We start from the raw sequence: 24,023 nt of genomic DNA on the forward strand, positions 1-24,023 counted from the left end.
CAATAGCCGCTTGAAGGTCCCTAATGTTTCCGACTCAACTACCTCCACAGGCAGTGCATTCCATGTCCCCCACCACTCTCTGAGTAAAGAACCTACCTCTGACATCCCCCCTATATCTTCCACCATTCACCTTAAATTTATGTCCCCTTGTAATGGTTTGTTCCACCCGGGGAAAAAGTCTCTGACTGTCTATTCTATCTATTCTCCTGATCATCTTATAAACCTCTATCAAGTCGCACCTCATCCTTCCCCGTTCTAATGAGAAAAGGCCTAGCACCCTCAACCTTTCCTCGTAAGACCTACTCTCCATTCCATGCAACATCCCGGTAAATCTCCTTTGCACCTTTTCCAAAGCTTCCACATCCTTCCAAAAATGAGGTGACCAGAACTGCACACAGTACTCCAAATGTGGCCTTACCAAGGTTTTGTACAGCTGCATCATCACCTCACGGCTCTTAAATTCAATCCCTCTGCTAATGAACGCTAGCACACCATAAGCATTCTTCACAGCTCAATCCACTTGAGTGGCAACTTTCAAAGATCTATGAACATAGACCCCAAGATCTCTCTGCTCCTCTACATTACCAAGAACCCTACCGTTAACCTTGTATTCCGCATTCATATTTGTCCTTCCAAAATGGACAACCTCACACTTGTCAGGGTTAAACTCCATCTGCCACTTCTCAGCCCAGCTCTGCAACCTATCTATGTCTCTTTGCAGCCGACAACAGCCCTCTTCACTATCCACAACTCCACCAATCTTTGTATCATCTGCAAATTTACTGACCCACCCTTCAACTCCCTCATCCAAGTCATTAATGAAAATCACAAACAGCAGAGGACCCAGAACTGATCCCTGCGGTACACCACTGATAACTGGGCTCCAGGCTGAATAGTTGCCATCCACCATCACTCTCTGACGTCTATCGGTTAGCCAGTTCGCTATCCAACTCACCAAATTTCCCATTATCCCATGCCTCCTTACTTTCTGCATTTGGAGACCCCATTTAGAATATTGTGAGCAGTTTTGGGCCCCATATCTAAGGAAGGATGTGCTGGTCTTGGAAAGGGTCCAGAGGAAGTTCACAAGAATGATCCCTGGAATGAAGAACTTGTCGTATAAGCAACGGTTGAGGACTCTGGGTCTGTACTCGGAGTTTAGAATGATGAGGGGGGATTTGATTAAAACTTACAAAATACTGAGAGGCCTGGATAGAGTGAACGTAGAGACGATGTTTCCACTTGTAGGAGTGACCAGAACCCGAGATCACAGCCTCAGACTAAAGGAACGATTCTTTAAAATTGAGAGGAGGAGGAATTTCTTCAGCCAGAGGGTGGTGAATCTGTGGAACTCTTTGCCGCAGAAGGCTGCGGAGGCCAAATCACTGAGTGTTTTTAAGACAGAGATAGATAGGTTCTTGATTAATACGGGGATCAGGGGTTATGGCTGGAAGGGAGGAGAATGGGGATGAGAAACATATCAGCCATGACGGAATGGAGAAGCAGAACTGATAGGCCAAATGGCCTAATTATGTTCACATAACTTATGGTCAATTACCCTGCTGTGAACTGAACCATAATGCTTATAAACATCGCGCAGATGAGTGCTCTCACTTTGTTTTTTTCAGCAGAAAGTACTTAACTGCTTTTATTATGGCAATGATCTGTCAATCAAAGCAAGATGAGATTTTCTGAATTCTAATTAATATAATCCTAACCGGCTCAATTTCTCCTTATATATCTCTCTCGCCATCCCAGGAATCAGCCTGGTAAGCCTTCGCTGCACTCCCTCTAGAACAAGAACATCCTTCCTCAGATAGGGAGGCTAAAACTGCCCACAATACTCCAGGTGTGGCCTCACCAAGGCCCTGTATAATTGCAGCAACACATCCCTGCTTCTATACTCAAAGCCAATCTGGTGGGTGTGTGGGTGTCACTGCTTTAGTCAAAGAGGAGCAGAGAGGTTCTGGGTCAATATTCATCTTTCGTTCAACACCTTTGGAAAACAAGTTATCTGATTATTATCACATTGCTGTTTGTGGACACTTGCTGTTCACAAATTGACTGAATTGTTTCCTATAATAACACAAATAAAATTAATCAAATTGGTCATAATAAATGTTATTATTCATTGGTTGCATAGTTCCTTTTGTGAATTGTGAAAAGCGCTGCACGTGCCGGTTGTCTTAGATGGTGAGTGTGTGATGCAGAATGACTCAATAGCAATAGTTTCATCTGTATAGTTCATGGAGGCCTGTTTGTTGTATCGCTCTCTGCCCTCCCCCCCACCCCCTGTAGAAAAGCTTTCAGCAATAATGTATAATCGGCACTGGGGGCAGACTCAATCAGGTAATTGGTAATTGTGGGTGTCATAATATACATCCGGGTATATAATGGAGTGCAGACAGGCAGTGATTGACATGTAGGATGACCAGTGAGCACACAAAACACAGCAGCCAATCACCAGACAGACACCACCACTATAAAGCCAGAGGGCACCAGTTTTCCCGCTCTCTCGGGATCCAGCCCCTGAGACAGTTAGAGCTCGTGAGCACTAGCCAGTGCAAACACCATGCGGTGGCCAGTAAGTCTGGTCAGGCTAGCCTCAGGTCTCCAGTCAAATCAGCATAGTGTCAACCCACAGTTGAACATGTAAAATAATTAGATGTTAAATAAAATCATGTTGCATCTCATCAAGTGTTGGAAGTCTGTCTCCCGCTACACTGCATCAAACGCAGTCCACATAGACCCAGCCTACCTAACACATCATGGTACCAGGTCTGGATGCTGAGAATTGACGGACTCACCTTGAGGTAATCAGCGTTGACCAGCGATCAGCCATCTGGTAACATGGGCAGCGTCCGCCCTCCTCCGCAGCTCCGCATCGTCGGCAATCTCGGTGCAAACTGGAACATTTTCAAACAGAAGTTCCAACTCTATCTCGAAGCCACCGACCTCGAGGCCGCATCAGATGCCAGGAAGGTCGCACTATTCCTCTCCACAGCCAGGGACCACGGCATCCACATTTACAACTATCTTACATTCGCTGAAGGCAAAGATAAGACGAAATTTAAAACAGTCCTGGTGAAGGTCGACAGCCACTGCGACATTGAGGTGAATGAGAGCTTTGAACGGTACGTTTTCCAGCAGAGGCTTCAGGGTAAGGACGAACCTTTCCAATCCTTTTTGATCTCACGCAGTCCTGTAACTATGACTCCACAACTGATTCCATGATCTGGGATCAGATCGTTTTCGGGGTCCACTCCGATTCCCTTCGCCAGCAGCTCCTGAAAGTCAAGCAGCTCACCCTCACCCTCACCCTCGCCATCGCCATCGAAACGTGCGTTCTCCACGAGCATGCTAACAACCGGTACTCCCACATTAGGGCGGCGGAAACGGCAAAGCTAACCTCCCTGAGGCGGAACGGGTACAGGCCATTGCACATATGCAGGGCCTAAGTATTGACGAGAGTGGCCATTTCACACGCTTTTCCCGGGCCCCTGCGCATGTGCGCCACAACCGAGGGGACGGCGAGACTGCCGACCAGCCTGCGCAGGTGCGTACATAATTCGACCGCACTGCGCATGCGCGTTGGCGCACGGAATGCGCTGACGTAGGCGTCATGACGTGTCCAAATTGTGGCTCCGCCCATTTAAAGCGGCAATGTCCGGCAAAATCACTACGGTGTCGACCGTGTGGCAAGCTTGGCCACTACGCAGCCCTTTGCAGATCTGCTCCATTGCCCAGCAGCCAGCGATCCCAGCCACAGTGCAGAAGCGTCCGTTCAATTCAGCAGGCCGTGCCAGACTCCGACCCCGACAGCCCAGCAGATCCTGATGCTGAGTGCCTCAAATCCCCATTCCGGGTGGGTATCATTACTAAGCATACGCTGCCTTTCCCAAAGATGGTGAAACACCTCCCAATTCTGGGTGTTGATCCGGACGACGAGTGGTGTGCTACCCTTACAGTTAACAAGGCTCGCATCCGGTTCAAACTGGACACCGGCGCTTCAGCGAACCTCATTTCGAAATCCGATCTCGACACCATCCGCATCAGACCAAGCATTCTTCCACCGACCTTCCAGCTCCTTGACTACAATGGCAATGCCATAGCTGCCAGTGGCTCGTGCTAACTCGGAGTTTCCAATAAGTCATTGAAAGCGACGCTGCGATTTGAGACCGTCGGACCTGACAGAGCTTCCCTGCTCGGGCCTGACAGAGCTTCCCTGCTCGGTGCTCGGGCCTGACAGAGCTTCCCTGCTCGGTGCTCGGGCCTGACAGAGCTTCCCTGCTCGGTGCTCGGGCCTGACAGAGCTTCCCTGCTCGGGCCTGACAGAGCTTCCCTGCTCGGTGCTCGGGCCTGACAGAGCATCCCTGCTCGGTGCTCGGGCCTGACAGAGCTTCCCTGCTCGGGCCTGACAGAGCATCCCTGCTCGGTGCCCGGGCCTGACAGAGCTTCCCTGCTCGGGCCTGACAGAGCTTCCCTGCTCGGTGCTCGGGCCTGACAGAGCTTCCCTGCTCGGTGCTCGGGCCTGACAGAGCTTCCCTGCTCGGTGCTCGGGCCTGACAGAGCTTCCCTGCTCGGTGCTCGGGCTGACAGAGCTTCCCTGCTCGGGCCTGACAGAGCTTCCCTGCTCGGTGCTCGGGCCTGACAGAGCATCCCTGCTCGGTGCTCGGGCCTGACAGAGCTTCCCTGCTCGGGCCTGACAGAGCTTCCCTGCTCGGTGCTCGGGCTTGACAGAGCTTCCCTGCTCGGGCCTGACAGAGCTTCCCTGCTCGGGCCTGACAGAGCTTCCCTGCTCGGTGCTCGGGCCTGACAGAGCTTCCCTGCTCGGTGCTCGGGCCTGACAGAGCTTCCCTGCTCGGTGCTCGGGCCTGACAGCTTCCCTGCTCGGGCCTGACAGAGCTTCCCTGCTCGGGCCTGACAGAGCTTCCCTGCTCGGTGCTCGGGCCTGACAGAGCTTCCCTGCTCGGTGCTCGGGCCTGACAGAGCTTCCCAGCTCGGTGCTCGGGCCTGACAGAGCTTCCCTGCTCGGGCCTGACAGAGCTTCCCTGCTCGGGCCTGACAGAGCTTCCCTGCTCGGTGCTCGGGCCTGACAGAGCTTCCCTGCTCGGTACTCGGGCCTGACAGAGCTTCCCTGCTCGGTGCTCGGGCCTGACAGAGCTTCCCTGCTCGGGCCTGACAGAGCTTCCCTGCTCGGTGCTCGGGCCTGACAGAGCTTCCCTGCTCGGTGCTGGGGCCTGACAGAGCTTCCCTGCTCGGTGCTCGGGCCTGACAGAGCTTCCCTGCTCGGTGCTCGGGCCTGCAAACTCCTGAACCTGGTTCAGCGAGTCCACACCATGTCATCCTCACAGGCGACGGCCTCATGAATGAAAACTTCCAGGCTCAAATTGATGACATCATAGCGCAGTACCATAGCGTGTTTGAAGGTATGGGCACACTCTCATACCGATACAAAATCCTGCTCAAACCGAATGCCACCCCTGTGGTTCACGCACCGTGTCGGGTGCCGGCTCCCCTCAATGACCGCCTCAAGCAGCATTTACAGGACCTTCAGGACCAGGGCATCATATCAAAGGTCACAGAACCCACGGACTGGGTCAGCTCCATGGTTTGCGTCAAGAAGCCGGAGGGGAGCTTCGAATCTGCATCGACCCCAAGGATCTAAACCCCAACATCATGCGGGAGCATTTCCCGATACCAAAACGAGAAGAGTTGACCAGCGAGATGGCTCATGCCAAATTCTTTACGAAGCTGGATGCCTGCAAGGGGTTCTGGCAAATACAGCTGGACCCGTCCAGTCGCAAGCTGTGTACATTCAATACCCCGTTTGGTCGCTACTGTTATAACCGAAATGCCCTTTGGCATCATCTCTGCCTGAGAGGTATTTCACCGCATAATGGAACAGATGATGGAGGACATCGAGGGGGTGCGAGTGTACGTCGACAATGTCATAATCTGGTCCACAACTCCTCAAGAACACATTGATCGCCTCAAGCAGGTATTCCACAGGAGTTACGAGCATGGCCTCCAACTCAACAGGGCCAAGTGCTCATTCGGTCAATCAGAAATCAAATTCCATGGCGACCACATCTTACAGCAAGGCGGGCGGCCAGATGGTGACAAGGTTTCGGCGATCAACGCCATGAAGACCCCAGAGGACAAGAAGGCGGTCCTCCGCTTTCTAGGGATGGTCAACTTCCTCGGGAAGTTATTCCCAGCATGGCGTCCCACACCACAGCCCTCCGCCATCTGGTCAGAAAGTCAACGGATTTCCAGTGGCTGCCCGCTCATGAGAGAGAATGGCGTGAGCTGAGGGCAAAACTCACCAAGGCCCCGGTGCTGCTGTTTTTCAACCCCGCCAAGGAGACCAAATATCCACTGACGCGAGCCAGGACGGTATTGGGGCGGTGCTCCTCCAACGGGATGACTCCTCCTCCTGGGCCCCAGTTGCGTTTGCCTCCAGAGCCATGACGCCCACTGAGCAATGGTATGCTCAGATTGAGAAGGAATGTCTGGGCCTCCTAACGGGAATCGACAAGTTTCACGACTGTGTATGGCCTCCCTAAATTCACGGTTGAGACGGACCACAGGCCATTGGTTCACATCATCCGCAATGACCTCAATGACCTGACGCCACGGTTACAACGCATCCTTCTCAAGCTACGCCGCTACGATTTTGACCTGGTTTACACCCCAGGGAAAGAGCTCGTTGTTGCAGACGCACTTTCCAGGTCTATCACCACACGTGTGAACAGACTGACATCGTCTGTCAAATAGACGCGCAGGTGCAATTCTGTGCCTCCAACTTTCCGGCCTCTGATGAGAGGGTCATTCAAATTCGTGAGGAAACGGCCAGGGATCCTCTGCCCCAGCGGGTGATGCAGCACCTTACAAATGGCTGGCAGAAGGGGCAGTGTCCCCAGTTTTACAATGTCAAGGACGATCTGACGGTGGTAGACGGCATCCTCATGAAGCTTGACAGAATCGTGATCCCGCAGAGCATGCGAGCTATGGTGCTCGGCCAACTCCACGAGGGTCATCTGGGGGTCGAGAAATGTCGACGCAGAACTCGGGAGGCAGTCTACTGGCCGGGCATCAGCCAGGACGTTGCCAACACGCCCTCAATTGCCCTACGTGTCAAAACTTTCAGCCGGCTCAACCTAAATAAACTCTGCAGCAACGTGAGATAGTGACCTCCCCATGGTCCAAAGTCGGTGTTGACCTGTTCCATGCCAAGGGACATGACTATGTCCTCCTGGTCGACTACTTTTCCAATTACCCCGAAGTGGTCAGACTGTCTGACCTCACGTCGGCGGCGGTGATTAAGGCATGCAAGGAAACTTTTTGCCAGACATGGGATACCACTCACAGTGATGAGTGACAACGGCCCCTGTTTATACAGCCAGGAGTGGTCTGATTTTGCCCGGCTATACAACTTTCGGCACGTCACATCCAGCCCCCACTACCCACAGTCAAATGGCAAGGCCGAAAAAGGGGTCCACATCGTCAAAGATTATTATTTAAGGCTGCAGACTCAGGCTCCGATTTCAACCTGGCGCTGTTGGCATACAGAGCGACCCCACTGTCCACTGGGTTGTCTCCAGCGCAGCTTCTCATGAACTGCACACTGTGAACAATGGTTCCAGCCATCCACATTCCAGACCGTGACAACTTCCCGGTCAGACAGAGGATGCAGCAGTCTCGGGCCCAACAGAAATCAGCGTACGGCGCCCATGCCACGGATCTCCCCGAGCTGGTCCCTGCTGATCGAGTTCGTGTACAGCTGCCTGACGGTGGCTGGTCCGCCACAGCTGTGGTGGTCAAGCAAGTGGCCCCAAGATCGTTCCTCGTTCACATGGCTGATGGCTCTTTCCTACGACGCAACAGGCGGGCACTGCGCAGAGTTCCACGTTGCCACCCGGCCGTGATGCCCCGCCTCACACACAATGCTTCCTCCGGACGCGCCCTGCCATGAGGTCACCGATCTACCAGCAATCCTGCTGACCTCTGCGCCCACCGCATTGGTGGCAGTCCCACCCGTCCAAGTGCCAGCGGCCCCTGATCCACCCTTGAGACGGTCAACCAGAATTCGTCGCCCGCCACAGAGACTAAACTTATAGACTGAATGTTGCATAACTTTGTTACCTCATCGTTTTGACATCTGTAAATATTGTTTTTTTTACTGCTTCATCTGCCCTATATCTGCACTAGCGACACCTTCCTATGTATATATGTCCATTTTAGCATATTCTGTATATAGTCACGCACATATACACATCTTCACGCACATGCACCTCAATATTTATTACCTGAACACAAACTTCACAAAGAAAAGGGGGGGAGATGTCATAATATACATCCATGTATATGATGGAGTGCAGACAGGCAGTGATTGACACACAGGGTGACCAGTGAGCACACAGAACACAGCAGCCAATCACCAGACAGGACGCAACCACTGTAAAGCCAGAGGGCACCAGTTTTCCCGCGCTCTCGGGATCCAGCCTCTGAGGCAGTCAGAGCTTGTGAGCTAGCCAGTGCAAACACCATGTGGTAGTCAGATAGTCTGGTCAGGCTAGCCTCAGGTCTCAGAATAGTGTCAACCCACAGTTGAACATGTAAAATAGTTAGATGTTAAATAAAATCGTGTTGCATCTCATCAAGTGTTGGAAGTCTGTCTCTTGCTACACTGCATCAAATGCAGTCAACATAGACCCAGCCTGCCCAACACATCAGTGGGACCAGAACTTCTGCCCCTCAGGGGCAAGAGGCCAATCTGATTGGCTGGCAGCTGAGTAGTTTCAGCAGTGCCAAAACTCAGTAATGGCCATTGCTGGAACTGCAAGGGTATCCCAAGAAGAAGACAACATGGATCCCATGTTGTCCCAGGTCAACACCGACTTTGGACCATGGGGAGGTCACTATCTCACGTTGCTGCAGAGTTTATTTAGCTGGAGCCGGCTAAAGTGATCCCAGGGTTTTTGACTGGGGAGGGATTGGAGACTGGGGAGGGGGTGTTGGGGAGGGTGGGGGGTGGTCATGTTTTGGATGGTAGGAGTCACAAAGGGCAGTGCCAATGAGAAGGGTGCTCTCATTGGGTACAGGACACCCCAGGGGAGGTACCCCTTCTCTCCCACCTTTTACCGATGATGAGGTAACAAGCTGACCACATTCCTTCCAGCTCCCCAGTCAGATGTATTTTTTCAGAAGGGGCGGAATCAGGTTCCTAATTAGCCGTGGGTTGGCCAGTAATTGTCTGCTTAAGGGTCTCATTAGGCATGAGGACAGATGGATAGTCCGATGCTCTACCTGTCCACCATGTTATGGGGGAGGGTTCAGGGGTGGGCGGGAAGAGGTGGGCTTAACCACCCAGCTATCTTATGTGCCCCCTGTGAATATGCCAGCTGGAGGGGCTGTGAAACCCCTCTCTTGATGTGGAGTGGTGCTTCTCGAGCTATATAGCCAATTAATAACTATTTGTCTCTCTCTAATGGAGGCAGATGTCCTTCATGGATTATGGCTAATTACCATTACCAATGTGCTGTACAAATGCAAGTCTTTCTTTCTGAATAAAAGAATGACTTCTTATTGGTTGAAATTAATACAAACTGATTTTAGTGACCTTTACCTATTATTGGATTAGGAGAACAGTAAAATGTAACAGCAATAAAAAAAAATCACAGCAGTATTTAATACATTGAATCAGGATTTCACATGTACAATATCGTTAAGGGCAGTAACAAGTCAGTTTGAAATATTCTCCACCCAGTGAGCTGATTAGGCAGAGGGAGCTGGTATGGGGATGTTTGAGGAGTGGGGAATTCAGCGGATTAGTTTTTAGGAACCTTGAATGAACTGGGGAGCACAATGATGTTCTTCTGTTTCCATTCGTAATTACTGGTATTTATTTAACATAAATCTTGAATGATTAATTTTCACTTTTTAAGCAGATAATAATCATTGCATAATTATTTGATGTACTCAAAATTCATTTTCTTTCAACCTCTGACACAAATGTCACATTGGGTTGGCTATTCTATTTCATTCCAGCTTTGCGCTGATTAGTATTTTACTATTTAATGTACATTATTCAGTGGATAGAAACTCAGACACGGCTCAGGAACATGGATGAACTGAATGAGCCAATTTCTATGTGACTACGCATCACTCAACTCCTAGCTGTCTTTTGTTTATACTGAGCATACAATAGGAGCTATAGACCTCCCAATACATCTTTTGTAAGAGTATTGTACCTCTGAATGTACAGACAGAATTGGCAGTGTGAATAAGCTTGGTGAATATTGCCAAGACACTCTGCTTTGTTCAGCATTATTCTTCACAATAGATATCACACTTTGGAAGTAATTTTTAAAAGGGAATCAAAATAGTGGGTACTTTTAGCTTTTGTTTCTTTTACACCACCATGCATTCTGTCTCTCACTCAGCTGCCTCTATTATACTGGACAAATTAAATAAACCACGGCATTACTGAAGGGCTTTAGGCAGCAATGCCTAAACTACTCTGTCCTTCCACAATTCGAGGAGTGAACACTGTCTTGTGCTTCTCATGTTATTGAAACACTACTTTTAAACCTAAATCCATGTGGGCAGCGTATATAGCAGGGGAGAGACTTCTGTTTGACACAGTTTTGATCAGGAAGCCTATCACCATTTTTCAGGTAAAATTAACTCTGCTACAACATTTGTTTTTACCAGCAACTTGCTCATCTGAGCTCTGTGAGAAAATATAAATGTCTCCATACATAACCATGGTGTGAGTGTGACTGTGTGTGTGAGAGACTGGAGTGTGCATAAGTGTGAGTGGGTTAGTGTGTCAAGGAGTGCACGAGGAGTGAGACAGAATGAGAGTGCTGAAATGGGTGTGTACAGCTGAGAGTGTATGGGCGAGAGAGAGTATGTGTCTATGTGAGACTCCTGCGTAAATCAGTATATGCAGGCAGGAGTGAGAGAGATGGTTCCTCAGCCTAGTTCCCAGTGTTTGGCAAATTTCCCGGTTAAACTCTTATCACTAGGGATCCTCTACCTGCTTTGAATGATTTAATGTGGGAGCTGCCAACAGCCCTTGTTGGGCCGATTCAGGCAGTGGGGTTCAATATGCTTGGAAGGTTGGGAGTATTTATTTTTTAAGTTTACATTTGAAATAATGTTTCTCTAATGTTTTAAACAAGATGCAGGTCCAGTTATTCTATCAAAGGGTTGAATTTCTGTATTTTGGGCTCTATATTAATCAGATTATTTTTAACTAATGACTAATTTCTTTTGAATTCATTACCACGTACAAAAAATAACCATGGGACGCAGAAAATCCTCCTTGAAAACATCCTTCAATTGTTTTTATGGTTCCAGTAAATTGTGACCAGTTTTATTCCAAATATTTTGGGAATATCTGTATTAGCACTTTCACACTTTATCAAAATTTGCCCTATAAAGGTCACCTTTGAAAATGTTAAGTAGCAGGTTGAGCAGACGATGCAAAGGTGTGTTAATCATTTACAACCTCAGTGAGGAACTTGGGTTATTTGTTAATATTTATTGTGTTGTTTTTGGCTTTCACAGAAAAGCACATATTTTGTGTGCGCTGCTTTTAAAAAGTGTTACATTCTTTAAAAATTAAACTTTGATGTAGGCATGAAACTTTGCTCTTGTGAGGGCAGATAATTGATAGAAATCCTGAGGTCTCCAGGAGATTTCTTTGTAACAAGTGAAGTTGTATCTTGGATACAAGCAGAATACTTTCCAAAATCTTCCCCTGGTTACAATCAAGTAAATGCCAGTGTGAGGAGTTGGCTTTGAAGAGTTTAGCCACCAACTAGGGTGACCTCATTTAGAATGCGAAGAATCAGAAGGACAGAAGTGGCCCTGCTGTGTTCCACCAGGGCGAACCAGCTTCAGAGATAGCGAGCCCTGCATGCACACAGCGAAGTATTGAACCTAAGGAGCTTGAAATGGACAGTGTCGGTTTCATCTTTTATTACTGGGCAAGGACTTTCTAAAAAAGCACAGTCCAAATTCCCTTCAACTGTCTAAATATTCAGTATAATTCGTCTCAGGGGAAATTTGACTTTATGGAATCCTAAGATTCCCTTTATTCTCGTCCTTCTCTAAATGTCTGCAGGGACTCCCAGTGAAAGAAACGGGCTGGAGGAGACAGCTGAAGGTCAGGGTTACCCACTGTGGTTTGACTTTTAAAATGAAGAGCTTTTCATTTCTCTTGTTGCTATGTCAGATCTAATTTACTCGACATTATGGTGCCAGAGTTTGCCTGCTCCTGACAGGAGGGGGTTAAATGAGATTACAAGCTTAAGAGCTTGTCAGCAGCAACTGCTGACTGGGATGTGAAATGCCGATTTAATGATCAGTTTTAGCAGAGTTGGTGGAAAAAGTGCTGCTTTCAGCAAGTCAGCCGGATATACAGCATTTTTGGGACTTTGGACGGAGGATGAAACTGATCCAAATTTTTAGCAATATGTTAAAAGTATGAAAATACAATGGTGTCTTTGACAAAGGGGTAAAATAAAGACTTGCATTTATATAGTGCCTTTCAAGGCCACTGGACATCCCAAAGTTCTTCACATCTAATGAAGTACTTCATGGAGTGCAGTCACTGTTGTAATGTAGCAACCCCAGTAATTAGTCTTCGCACAGTTAGCACTAACAAAAAGAATGAAGATTTCACCTCCATAAGGTACTGCTGTCTCCTTCACATTTTACCTGAACCAAGGAAGCAGGTTTTGCAAAAGACTTTAAGTTTAAAATTTCAGTTGGTACAAATTCCAATAGGTTGATAAAATAACCAAACTCTTTTCACTCACTGACTATTGAATGACTTTGTCCTTTTGCTTTGTGCATACTAAAACAATCGGTTTGCAATTTAGTTAATTCCATTCTTTTACATGTGAGTTTATGCTAATGAATACTTTTCTCTCGTGTAGTGTGTTTTCAGTTGAATTGCTGTCATTACCAACATCCTGTTATCCTTCAATAAATTTTATCAAATTTGAAAGAAAATACATGCCATTTTATTCTTCACAAGAGATCATCAAGAAAAACTTATATATGGCACCTTTAGCATAGCAGAACATCACAAAGTGCTTCCCAGCTGAACACCCCCCCCCCCCCCCCCCCCCGCCCCCAACCACCACCACCTCCTCTGCCTGCAGCTTGTTTTGGGGAGGAAGATCCGGCCCACCATTGGCTGATGGCACGATCTTCTGGTCCTGTCATTGTCAACAGGGTTTCCTGTTATTTGCATCCTCTGCCATCAGGGAACCTGGGGTGGGGGTTCAGAGTCAGTAGGGCTGAACATCCTACTGCTGGGAATGGCTGGAATGGCTTGACAGAAGGTCTGTCAAGAAGGTGGGTTTTAAGGATCATGGTAGAGAGGAGAGAGAAGCTCAGGGTTTCTGGAAAGGATTACAGATTAAGACCTTTGAACATCTGATGGTATGACCACCAATGTTGGGGCGAAGTGAGGGGGTGGATGTACAAGTTGTCAGAGTCAGACGATTGGAGAGTTTGGTTGGGATTATAGGGCTGGAGAAGGCTGCAGGGATATGGAATGGCAAGTCCCTGGAGGAAGTTACGCGGGTGAGACTTTTGCTGGTGGTGGTGGAACCAGAAGGTGATGCAGATCCGAAAGGTACAAGGGTGATTGGTGAATGCAACTTAGGGCAGTGGAGTTTTGAATAAGTTGAGGTTTATCAGAGGGTGGAGAACAGTTTAGTATGGACAACAGTGAAGCCTGGGGGAATGTTAGTCAGAGATAAGGCTATGTGGCAAAGGTGAAAATAGGTTGACTTTGCAACACAGTGAACAGTTTAACCTGGGAAAGATATGAAATCAGTGGGAATGGTACAGAGAAACTGATGGACACCAAAAACAATGTTGCCAGTTTTCTCAATGAGCAGCTTGAGGACATTGTGGCTCATTCAAGATTGGTTACATGTCTGCAGAGAGATTGAGGATTAATAATGCACATCATGGTCAGTAGATACGGAAGATGTCATTCATATGATTTGTGATTTTCAAAAGGACAGTATAACCATAATTTTCACCAAGGAGCACTTTGATGGACGTATGCTGGGGTAAATGATGCAACTTCTGCAAATACAATTATACACAAAAATAGGCAAATTTAAAATAAAAAGAGACCTAAAATTTAGTTGTCAAAGCATGCACTCTTAAACAGTCTCGCTATATTTCAATGGGAAATATTTCTACAAATATATTCTATGATTCATTCATGAGGTTAAATTTTTCTACTTCAAACCCAGTGGAGAAACAGCTTGGGAACATAAATACACAATTTAGCAACTATTTCAATTTTTGTTTTATTACGGATTGTACTTAATCAGCAAAGTGTTGCTGGCTGGAGTGTAAGCTGTAGATTGTGGTGGGTACAATATTATGGAATGATAGTTTCATTTCTATTCAACCTGCTGTTGTACAATGTGAGACCACATTTTGTAATGACAGCTCATTGGATGGAAATTGAACTATCATTCCATAATTTTATGGAATGTTTATTTCCACGTTTAATAATGCCCCCATGAAGTGACTTGGGATGCATCATTACCTGAGGTTATCCAAAATTCTGCTCATGCCTTATTGCAAGTTCTGTAGCTCTCTCACCAATATATCCCTCTCACCCCTGTACCCTTCTCACCCCTGTACCCCTCTCACCCCTGTACCCCTCTCACCCCTGTACCCCTCTCACCCCTGTACCCCTCTCACCCCTGTACCCCTCTCACCCCTGTGCCCCCTCACCCCTGTACCCCTCTCACCCCGTGCCCCTCTCACCCCTGTGCCCCTCTCACCCCTGTGCCCCTCTCACCCCTGTGCCCCTCTCACCCCTGTACCCCTCTCACCCCTGTGCCCCTCTCACCCCTGTACCCCTCTCACCCCTGTGCCCCTCTCAGCCCTGTACCCCTCTCACCCCTGTGCCCCTCTCACCCCTGTACCCCATCTCACCCCTGTACCCCTCTCACCCCTGTACCCCTCTCACCCCTGTACCCCTCTCACCCCTGTACCCCTCTCACCCCTGTACCCCTCTCACCCCTGTGCTTGTTGACAAACATTGGCTTCTAGTCCAGCAACATCTTGATTTTAAAATCTTTGTCCTTGTTTTCAAACCTCTCCATGGTCTCATCCCTCCCTATCTCTGTAATCTTCTCCATCCCCTCAAATTTCCAAGATATCTGTACTCCACTATTTCTGTCCTCTCTGCATCCCCAGTTTTAATTGCTCCTGAATGGAGAACGCACGGCCGAGGCCCCACGTTGCCCATTCTTTACAATGGGGAGTTCCACTGGAAATAGTCCCCCACATCGGGAAATCCCGGCCTTATCGTGCGTGTGCAAAAAAGGCTGGCCCTGCCAGGGCACCCAGATGTCACTGGCAATGCCAGGGAATGACCCTGCCCAAAGGGCATGTGGCTGGGGGCCTCCGATCCCCTTGGGGACCCCCACGAGTGTTGTTCTGTCTGGTTCCCGTTTGTGAGACCAGACCAGTACCGAACAGCGCTCGCCCGCGGTCCCCGAGACAAAGGGATTGAATCCCAAAGCCTGGGGTACCTTGGGAATCTGCATATTAGAGTAAGGCCTCGCTCTAATATGCACATTTACTAAAACGTGATCGCACCCATTGTGGGCAGGATTCCCCTTCAACGTCTCGCGAGATTGCATTGAATCTCATGCGGCGTTGCGAGCCGGACAGATCCCAGGAGCGGGGGTCTCCTGGCTTTCACCAGCCACGCTGCACCGCAGCGAGTTGCTTTTCCGGCACAGCGTGACTGGAGGATCGCGCCATCTATGTCTGGTTTCGGGTGCGTTTAGCAAGATTCTCAGTGCCTGCAGTGCTGGGAAAGACCCTGCTATTCAACAACACTTTGCCATTTTCCTGGCCGCAGCAAGGAATGCCTCATCGAGGCAGCACTTTAGTCAAGACTACTTGTCGACCAGGGAGGCATTTTTAAAGCAGTGGTGGTTGGAGGTCAATCATCTCAGCTCCAGGACATCACTGCAGGAGTTCCTCAGGGTAGTGTCCTCGGCCCAACCATCTTCAGCTGCTTCATCAATGACCTCCCTTCCAGCATAAGGTCAGAAGTGGGGATGTTTGCGGATGACTGCACAATGTTCAGCACCATTCGCAACTCCTCAGATAATGAAGCCGTCCATGTCCAAATGCAGCGAGACCTGGACAATATCCAGGCTTGGGCTGACAAGTGGCAAGTCACATTCACGCCACACAAGTGCCAGGCAATGACCATCTCCTACAAGAGAGGATCTAACCACCGCCCCTTGACATTCAATGGCATTACCATCTCTGAATCCCCACAATCAACATCCTGGGGGTTACCATTGATCAGAAAGTGAATTGCACTAACCATATTAATATTGTGGCTCCCAGAAGACTATAAAACCACAAGACATAGGAGCAGAATTAGGCCACTCGGCCCATCGAGTCTGCTCCACCATTCAATCATGGCTGATATTTTCTCATCCCCATTCTCCTGCCTTCTCCTCATAACCCCGATCCCCTTATTAATCAAGAGCCTATCCATCTCTGTCTTAAAGACATTCAGTGATTTGGAAGAAATTTCTCCTCATCTCTGTTTTAAAGGATCGTCCCTTTAGTCTGAGATGGTGTCCTCTGCTTCTAGTTTTTCCCACAAGTGGAAACATCCTCTCCACGTCCACTCTATCCAGGCCTCGCAATATTCTATAAGTTTCAATAAGATCTCCCCTCATCCTTCTAAACTCCAACGAGTACAGACCCAGAATCCTCAACCGTTCCTCATACGACAAGTACTTCATTCCGGGGATCATTTGTTTCTGGACCCTTTCCAAGGCCAGCACATCCTTCCTTAGATACGGGGCCCAAAACTGCTCACAATACTCCAAATGGGGTCTGACCAGAGCCTTATACAGCCTCAGGAGTACATCCCTGGTCTTGTATTCTAGCCCTCTTGACATGAATGCTAACATTGCATTTGCCTTCTTAACTACCGACTGAACTTGCACATTAACCTCAAGAGAACCGTGAACAAGGACTCCCAAGTCCCTTTGTGCTTCTGATTTCCTGAGCATTTCTCCATTTAGAAAATAGTCTATCCCTAGGTTCCTCCTTCCAAAGTGCATAACCTCACACTTTTCCACATTGTATTCCATCTGCCACTTCATTGCCCACTCTCCTAGCTTGCCCAAATCCTTCTGCAGCCCCCTTGCTTCCTCAATACTACCTGCCCCTCTACAGATTTTTGCATCATCTGCAACTTAGCAACAGTGCCTTCAGTTCCTTCTTCCAGATCATTAATGTACCAGGGCAGGTGTTATAACCTGCCTGCTGACCATTGGCTGGGGACTAATGACAATCCCACAAACCTGTGGGAGTATGAGCTTCCCCAATGAGGGGGTGGGGGGGAGAAATCATTAGCAGATTCCCTGCATAAATAAAGCTGGCCAGTTTGGAACCAACAGAGACAGGGGAGTGAGCAGCAAGGGAAGTTGCTGCTGCTGTTGTATATATATATATATATATATATGTGTATGTTATTGTAAATAAATGATATTTCTTTGTATCCTGAAGACTCGTGCTTGATTCTTTGTAGCCCTCACAAAAGCAGGTGAAAGCTGACTCCCCCCCCTCCCCCCCACAAAGCCTGTCCACCATCTAGAATGCACAAATCAGGAGAGGAATGGAATACTCTCCACTTGCCTGGATGAGCGCAGCTCCAACAACACTCAAAAAGCTCCACACCATCTAGGACAAAGCAGCCCTGCTTGATTGCTCCCAAATTTGATTCCACAAATCCTTCACCACCAACAAACAGTAGCAGCCGTGTAGTAACTCACCAAGGCTCCTTAGACAGCACCTTCCAAACCCACGACCTCCACCATCTAGAAGGTCAAGAGTAGCAGATACCTGGGAACCCCACCACCTGGAGGGTCCCCTCCAAGTCACTCACCACGAGTGATTCCAGAAGGCAACTCACCACCACCTTCTGAAGGGCAACGAGGGATGGGTAATAAATGCTGGGCTAACCAGTGATGCCCGCATTCCGTAAATTAATTTTTAAAATGCCCTGATCCCTATTCCTGCCCAACCCCTCAGTGCCCCAATCAAGGCCTCAGGACCCAATTCACCTCTTTAGGGTCCTTCAGCCCCCACCCCACCTCTTATGGTTAAGGCACCCCTAGGACCGACCCCTGGCACAGGCAACCTGGTACTTGGGCACCTTGGCTGTAGTAATCCACGGGAGGCAGGAGTTCCGTCACCACACCAATATTTATTTACAGTAACGATATTACAGGAGCAGCTACAAACAGTGCTGCTAGCAGTCCAGTCAACTTAAGACTGGCTCACAAAGCCTACACAGGTGATTATATGGGCCCCCTCAATGAGCTATCATTGAGAGAGCTCATACTCCAATTGGCCAACCAATAAAGCCAATTGGAGTTCATTACACCCCCCCCCCTCCCCCCCCCCCCCCCCCCCCCCCCCCCCCAAGGTCCGAGGAATTCCTGCCAGCTGGCATTCCTCTGAGCTTTTTCCTGTTCCTCATGTCTGGTTCTGTCACCTCTGTGTCGTCCGCCGGGTCGTTCTCCGAAGTGGGCAGGGTGTACCTTATAGGTGCCCGCCTTTTCCTTGATGACCTCCTTGGAAGTTGTTCGTCCTCCTCCTCGGGGAGAGGTGTCACGGCGGCCTCGTCGAGTGTGTCCATCTCCGACTCTGACGACTGGATGACGGGGTCTGGAGAAATTGCTCGGGGCTGGGGTGTGGGTATCCTTTCCATCTGGGCTATCCCAGCTTGAGGCGGTCCTGCTTCGCCTGCCTCCAGGTGTGGTTCCGCTGCCCTTATTTGGTCTAGGTGTTTCTTCAGCACCTTACCTCCTATTGAAACCTCATAGGATATGGGCCCTGTTTGGGACTCTACCGTGTCTTTGACCCACGTTGGTCCATTCCCATAATTCTTGACCCAAACCGGTGCCCCCACCTGGAAATGTCTCTGCTGCCGACTATTATCATGCCCCCTGCGTTGGGCCTCCTGTTGTTTCTCCACTTTCCCCGTTAAATTTGGGAAAAGGAGACTCAGCCTCGTTCGCAGCCGCCTTCCCATTAAGAGTTCAGCTGGCAGTATGCCCGTTGTGGAATGCGGTGTGGTCCTGTAATCAAACAGCCAGCGGGAGAGCTTTGTGTCCATTGACGCTGCCGGCTGCTTCTTTAGTCCTGCTTTAAGTGTCTGGACCGCTCTCTCTGCCAGGCCGTTGGACGCTGGATGGTAAGGGGCCGTTTTGATGTGACGGACTCTGTTTTCCTTCAGGAATTTTCCAAATTCCCCACTTGTGAATGCCGTTCCGTTGTCCGCCACCAATACCTCCGGAAGTCCATGTGTTGCAAACGAGGCCCTGAGCTTTTCAATTGTCGATGCTGTGCTTGCTGTGTTTACCCGGTGGACGTCCAACCATTTGGAGTAGGCGTCCACTATCACCAAAAACATTGAACCCATGAAAGGGCCGGCGTGGTCAATATGCAGGCGGGTCCACGGTCTGCCTGGTCATTCCCACGGGTGCAATGGTGCCGCTGGTGGCACTCTTTGCCCCTGTTGGCACTCCTGGCACCGACATACCAAGGCTGCTATGTCTGTGTCCAAACCTGGCCACCAAACGTAGCTTCGAGGTAGCATCTTCATTTTAGATACCCCTGGGTGTCCGTGATGTAACTCAGTTAAGATTGCCTGACGGCCCTGAGCTGGGACAATTACCCGGGCTCCCCATAATAGGATACCGTCTTCTACGGTTATTTGGTCTCTTCTGCTCCAGTATGGGTGCTCCACTGGTCTTTCCAGTTCCCCTGTTAGCAGTAAATGCTTCATCTTGGCTAAAACTGGGTCTTTTCGCGTCCACAACCGAATATGTTGTGCGTCTACTGGTAGGGTGTCCAAAAAATTTAGAGTCATTACTGTCTCCTCTACTTTTGGTATTTGCGGCGGAGTGTCCGGGAGGGGAAGTCTGCTCAAAGCATCTGCATGTGCTACTCGCGTTCCCGGTCTGTGCTCCAGAACGTATCTATACGCCGCCAGTAGCAATGCTCAGCGTTGGATTCTAGCTGATGCAATCGGGGGTATTGACTTGTCTTCTTTTAATAACCCTAATAACAGCTTATGGTCTGTCACTATGGTGAATTTCCGCCCGTACAGATACTGGTGAAATTTTTTTACTGCGAATATCACCGCCAGTCCTTCCTTCTCGATTTGGGCGTACTTCCTCTCAGCCATCGCCAAGGTCCTCGAAGCATAGGCTAATGGCCGTTCTTCCCCATTCCTTCCTCTATGGGCTAAGACGGCTCCTACCCCGTAGGGGGATGCATCACAAGTGACCACCAACTCCTTCCTTGGGTCATAATGCTCTAGGACATTTTCGGATGACAGCTGTTCCTTAATGTCCCTAAATGCTCGGTTTTGGCGGGTGGACCATTTCCATTCTTGCCCCTTTTTTAGTAGCTGGTGGAGGGGTTCTAGGATGGACGCCCTATTTTCAATACATTTTCCATAATAGGTTACCAACCCTAGAAATGATCGTAACTCCTGGACCGTGGTGGGAGCTGGGGCTTCTTTTATTGCCCTTACTCTGTCTTCTAATGGATGTAAGCCTGACTCGTCTACTTTATATCCCAGGTACGTCACTTGTGGGGCCAGAAAAACACATTTTTTTCTTTTTAGCCGTACGCCTGCCTTTGTGAAACGCCTGAGCACTTCCTCCAGGTTCCTTAAGTGTTCCCTGTTTGTCCTACCCGTGATTAAGACATTGTCCAAATAAATCGCCACCTGCGGTAGTCCCTGCAGAATATTTCCCATCGTACGCTGGAATATAGCGCAGGCTGATGACACTCCGAAAGGCAGCCTAGTATAACGAAAAAGGCCCTTCAGGGTGTTGATCGTAGCGAACTTCTGGGAGCCCTTGTCCAGTTTTAACAGCAGGTCGGCGTGGCTCATGTCTAGTTTCGTGAACAAAAGCCCACCTGCCAATTTGGCATATAGGTCGTCTATTTTCGGGATTGGGTATTTGTCCAGCAGTGCGTATTTGTTTACTGTCTGTTTGAAATCTCCACAGAGACGTATCGAGCCGTCTGGCTTCAAAATTGGTACCACCGGCGCTGCCCATTCCGAGAACTGTACTGGTCTGATAATGCCGTCGCGCCATAACCTTTCTATTTCGTCATCTACTTTGTTCCTTAATGCAAAAGGTTCCGGCCTGGCCTTACAAAATTTCAGAAGGGCTTCTGGGTCCACGTGCAAAGTTGCTTTGGCGCCTATGATTTCCCCCAAACCTTCCTGGAAGACCTCCGGGTATTTTTGGAGTACTCCACTCAACTGCCCGCTTCCACTCTGGAAAATTTTCATCCAATCTAATTTTAGGTCTTTCAGCCAGTTCCGTCCAATTAAGCTCGGTCCGGAGCCCTCTACTATTGTCAACGGTAATCTGAGCAATTGTTTCTCTTATTCCACAGGTACATGAGTCGTGCCTAGAACTTCCAGGGGTTCCCCCGTGTAGGTTTTAAGTTTCGTCGATGTTTTTGTTAGGTTTAGTGGCTGGAGTCCATCTTTGATTTTTCTAAATGCTGCCACTCCCATGACTGATACGGCCACACCCGTGTCTATTTCCATTATTGTCAGCCGCCCGTGGGGTAATCCTAATGGGTTCTGCTTTCTTTGTTGTAATATTATATAATTGTTCCCCTTCGGAGGAGGATGGGGTGTCTAGGTTGTATACTTCCCTGCATCCCCACCTGCTATTCCTATTTTGCCACCTCCTTCTAGGGTTTCTGTCGTTGTTACCCCACTCTGTCTGGTGCCAGAAACGCTCCTTCTCTGTTGGGGGAGCCTCAGCCGGTACTTCCCTCTGTCTCCAGTTAGTCCTGGCAGACTTGGGGGCAGTTCTGGGGTTTTCCTTTTTGCCTCTATTCCTCAGGTTTTTCCTGAGAGCGGCTATCTGGTAGCAGGACCCGTTGTGGTCGTCCCTCTCACAGGTATCTACCTCCATTGGCATGCCCTGTAGTTCCTGCGCCCCACTTGCTGCCTTTTCTAGGGACAGTGCGAGCTGTAACGCCTGCCTGCAGTCTAGCTCCGTTTCCGCCAACAGGCGTTTCTGTATTGTGAGGTCGTTTATACCACACACTAACCGGTCCCGAAGCATTTCATTTAGCGTCGGGCCGAACTCACATTTTTCCGCCAGCCTTCTCAGGCGGGTCAAGAAATTCGTGACTGACTCCCTGTCTTCCCGCTTCGCTGTGTAGAATCTGTACCTACGCAAAATGAGGGGTGGTTTTGGGTCGTAGTGCTCTTTCACCGTTACTTCTTGGAAAGCTTTCGTGTCCGGCGCATCGGGATAAGTCAGACTACGTATAATAGCGAAAGCGGAGGGTCCGCACGCCGACAGCAGGATAAGCCGTCTCCTTTCGTCCGTCAGTATATCATTTGCCCGGAAGAAGTAACACATTCTCTCCACATACTGGGACCAGTCCTCAATAGCCGGGTCAAATGCCTCTAACCTCCCAGAAAATGGCATTTTTAAAATGGCAAGGCTTACCCTCCAAGTGTGGCAGCTGGTCTCCGCAAAATTTGTAGTTTACCTCGTCGCCACTGTAGTAATCCACGGGAGGCAGGAGTTCCGTCACCATACCAATATTTATTTACAATAACGATATTACAGGAGCAGCTACAAACAGTGCTGCTAGCAGTCCAGTCAACTTAAGACTGGCTCACAAAGCCTACACTGGTGATTATATCGGCCCCCTCAATGAGCTATCATTGAGGGAGCTCATACTCCAATTGGCCAACCAATAAAGCCAATTGGAGTTCATTACATTGGCCATCTGGTGGCATTGCCAGGGTGGGAGTGCCAAGATGCCCAGCTGTCAGCGGGATTTCCAGAGTACCATCAATGGCCTGGGAAACCCCCAAGATACCGTTATGGCTGGTCCTTGTTTGTGGAAACTAGTACTAAACAGCACCTTGGCGACGTCTCCCAGTCACGTCTGGTAAATCCTGGGTCCCTGGAGAATCTGGAGAGCACATATTTAAATGAACCTAATGGATAATTTAAATATGCTGATCCGGATCTCACCCAGCGTGAGCGAGGTCCAGATTGAGATGTCTCACAAGGTTTGGTTGAATCCAGAGAGACGTCTGGAGCATTGTGAATCTCGCAGGAGGCCCCGGTCTGGAGTTATGTTTTGTTTTGTAATATTCCTGCAAAGTGACTTGAGATGTCTCATTATGTTGAAGATGCTATGTGAATATAAGTTGTTGTTGTGTTTACCTGATCAGCCAGCTGAGGCCTTGCTTTAACATTTTCAAATGCAAACAGTGCCACGCCACCTCGGTACTACATTTGTAACTGGTCAGGTGGGCAGGGAAGTGAAATGCAACCCAGAGAAGAGTGAGATGATGCATTTGAGGGGGTCAAACAAAGAAAAAGATGGCACAATAAATGAGAGGATAGTGAGAGGTGTGGAGGAAGTGAGGGACCTCGGAGTGATTGTTCATAGATCCCTGAAGGTGGCAGGAGAGATTGACAAGGTGGTTCAGAAGGGAAATCGAAACCGTTCCATTATTAACTAAGGTATCGAATAGAAGAGCAGGGAGGTTATGCTGAAACTACTGAAAACATTAGTTAGGCCACAACTTGAGTACTTTGTGCAGTTCTGATCATCTCACTACAGAAAGGATGGGATTGGGTTCGAGAGGGTAACGAGGATGTTGCCAGCACTGGAAAACTGCAGCCTTGAGGAAAGATTGGATTGGCTGGGGTTATTCCTCGGAAGAGGAAGCTGAGGGGAGGTTTGATAGAAATATACAAAATTTGTAAGGGGCCTGGATTGAGGGAAGCCAGTGGCTAGGGGGCATAGATTAAAGTGATTGGTGGAAAGATAAGAGGGGAGATGAGGACATTTCTTTCACCTAGAGGGTTGGGGGGGGGGGTAGTCTGGAACTCACGGCC

Source organism: Scyliorhinus canicula, chromosome 14, assembly GCF_902713615.1.
Source record: "Scyliorhinus canicula chromosome 14, sScyCan1.1, whole genome shotgun sequence".
Taxonomy (NCBI): Eukaryota; Metazoa; Chordata; class Chondrichthyes; order Carcharhiniformes; family Scyliorhinidae; genus Scyliorhinus; species Scyliorhinus canicula.